This window comes from Microtus ochrogaster, linkage group LG5 (genome assembly GCF_000317375.1).
Source record: "Microtus ochrogaster isolate Prairie Vole_2 linkage group LG5, MicOch1.0, whole genome shotgun sequence".
NCBI lineage: Eukaryota > Metazoa > Chordata > Mammalia > Rodentia > Cricetidae > Microtus > Microtus ochrogaster.
The window spans coordinates 6,875,916-6,879,204 of NC_022031.1; positions in this window are offsets into that span (position 1 = coordinate 6,875,916).

Consider the following 3,289-nt stretch of genomic DNA (forward strand, 5'->3'; position numbering starts at 1 on the left):
TCTAAACTGGTTTGATCCAGTTTGAACAAGTTTGAGCTGGTCTGATCCAGTTTGAACCGGTCTAAACTGGTTTGATCCAGTTTGAACAAGTTTGATCCGGTCTGATTTAGTTTGAACTAGTTTTGAACCAGTCTACACTGTTATGATCCAGTTTGAACCAGTTTGAGCTGGTCTGATCCAATTTGATACGGTTTGAACCGGGCTAAGATGGTTTGATCCGTTTTGAGCCGGCCTAAAGGAGTTTGATTTTTTTTGAACCAGATTCATCTCGTTTGGATCCATCTAAACTGGTTTGAACTGGGTTTGATCCGGTCTTAACCAGTTGAAACCGGATTGAGCCGGTCTAAACCAGTTAGATCTGGATAGAACCAGTTTGATTCGTTTTTAGACTGATCTAAACCGGTTTGATCTGGTATGAGACAGATTGATCTGGTTTGATATGCTTTGATCTGGATTGAACCAGTCTCAACTGGTTTGATCCGGTTTGAGCCAATCTAAACTGGTTTGATCAGGTTTGGCCGTCCTTTATTGAACTAATCTGGATTGAGTCGGTTTAATCCTCTTTAAACCAGTTTGATCCAGTTTTGAACCAGTGTACACTCGTTTGATCCAGTTTGCACCGGTCTAAACCTGTTGAATTTCGTTTGGCCGACCTGTAGCAATCTAATCCAGATTATACAGGTTTTATACACTTTGAACCAGTTTGATCCAGTTCAGAAACAGTCTACACTGGATTGATCCTGTCTGATCTAATTTGATCCAGTTTTGAACCAGTCTACACTGGTATGATCCAGTTTGATCCGGTCTGATCCAGTTTGATCTGGTTTGAACCTGGCTAAGTAGGTTTCATCCATTTTTAGCCGGCATAAACCTTTGTGAACCGGTATAAACCTTTGGAATTGTTATGGCCGTCCTGTTGCAATCTAATCCTAATTGATGCGGTTTAATCCACTTTGAACCAGTTTGATCCAGTTTTGAACCGTCTACAATGGTTTGATCCAGTTTGAACCAGTTTGATCCGGTCTGATCCAGGTTGATCCAGTTTTGAAACAGTCAACACTGGTATGATTCAGTTTGAGCCAGTTTAACCGGTCTTATCCAGTTTGATCTGTTTTGACTCCGGCTAAGCTGGTTTGATCCGGTTTTAGCCGGCCTAAAATGGTTTGAAACAGTCTAACCCGGTTTGATTCGGTTCAAACCAGTTTGATCTGGTTGGAAACAGTCTAAACTGGTTTGATCTGGGTTTGATACTGTCTGAACCACTTTAAACCAGTTTGAGCCGGTCTAGATTGGTTTTATCTGGATTGAACCGGTTTCATTCAATTTGGGACTGATCAAAACTGGTTTGATCCAGTATGAATCAGTTTGATCCGGTGTAATACGGTTCGAATCGGTCTAAACAGGTTTGATCTGGTTTGAGATGGTCTAAACTGGTTTCAAATGGTCTAAAACGGTTTTTTTCTGGATAGAACCAGTTTTGTCTGATTTTGGACTGGTCTAAATCGGTTTAATTCGGTATGAACCAGTTTGATCTGGTCTGACCCAGTTTGATTCAGTTTTGAACCAGTCTACACTGGTATGATCCAGTTTGAACCTGTTTGATTTGTTTGATCCGGTTTGATCCTGGCTAAGCTGGTTTGATCCATTTTGACCCGGCCAAAACTGGTTTGAACCGGTCTAAACTAGTTTGATTTGGTTTGGCCGACCTGCAGTAATCTAATCCAGATTGTGCAGGTTTAATCTGCTTTGAACCAGTTTGATCCAGTTCTGAACAAGTCTGCACTGGTTTGATCCAGTTTGATCCAGTTTTGAACCAGTCTACACTGGTATGATCCAGTTTGATCTGGTCTGATCCAGTTTGACCCTGTTTGTACCAGGCTAAGCTGGTTTGATCCATTGTGAGCCGGCCTAAAATGGTGTGAACTGGTCTAAACCTGTTGGATTCAGTTTGGCCGTCCTGTAGTGATCTAATCCAGATTGATGTGATTTAATCTGATTTGAACCAGTTTGATCCAGTTTTGAACCATTCTACACTTGTTTGATCCAGTTTGAACCAGTTTGATCCTTTCTAATCCAGACTGATGCAGTTTTGAACCAGTCTACACTGGTATGATCCAGTTTGAACCAGTTTAATCCAGTCTGATCCAGTTTCATCCTGTTTGAATCAGGCTAAGTTGGTTTGATCCGGTTTTAGCCGGCCTAAACCAGTTTGAACTGGTCTATCCTAGTTTGATTCAGTTTGAACAAGTTTGATCTGGTTTGGAACCAGTCTAAACCAGTTTCTACTGTGTTTGATCCAGTCTTAACCAGTTGAAACAGGTTTGAGCCGGTCTAAACCGGTTTTATCTGGATTGAACTAGTTTGATTCAATTTGATCCGGTTTCAACTGGCCTCAAATGGTTTCATCCCGTTTGAGCCAGTCTAAACCAGTTTGATCTGTATTGAACCGGTTTAGTCCGATTTGGGACTGGTCTAAACCGGTGTGATCCAGTATGAATCAGTTTGATCCGGTGTGATCCACTTTGATCAGGTTTGAACCGGTTTAAACAGGCTTGATCTGGTTTGAGATGGTCTAAACCGGTTTGAAACTGTCTAAACCGGTTTTATCTGGTTGAAACAGTTTTGTTCAATTTGATCCAGACTGATCCAGTTTTGAACCAGTGTACACTGGTTTAATCCGGTATGAACCTCTTTGATCCGGTTAGAACCAGTCTAAGCTAGTTTGATCCAGTTTTACCCTGCCTAACCTGGTTTGAACCGGTCTAAACTGGTTTGTTTTGGTTCGAACCAGTATGATCTGGTTTAGAACCAGGCTAAATCGGTTTGAACCGGGTTTGATCGGGTCTGAGCCATTTGAAACTGGTTTGATCCGATTTGAGCTGGTCTAAACCGGATTGCACCAGTCTTAACCTTTGGACTCGGTTTGGGCGTGCTGTAACAATCTAATACGGATTGAGCCGGTTTATTCTGTTTTGAACCAGTTTGATTCAGTTTTGAACCAGTCTACACTGGTATGATCCAGTTTGAACCATTTTAATCCGGTCTGATCCAATTTGATCCTGTTTGAACCAAACTAAGCTGGTTTGATCCAGTTTGAGCCAGCCTAAACCTGTTTGAACCATTCTAAAGTGATTTGAACCGGATTTGATTTGGTCTGATCCAGTTTAAACCAGTTTGACCTGATTTTGTCCTGGTCTAAACCAATTTGATTAGGATTGATCCACTTTGATCCGGTTTGAACCAGTTTGATCCGGTCTGATTTAGTTTGAACCAGTTTTGAACCAGTCTA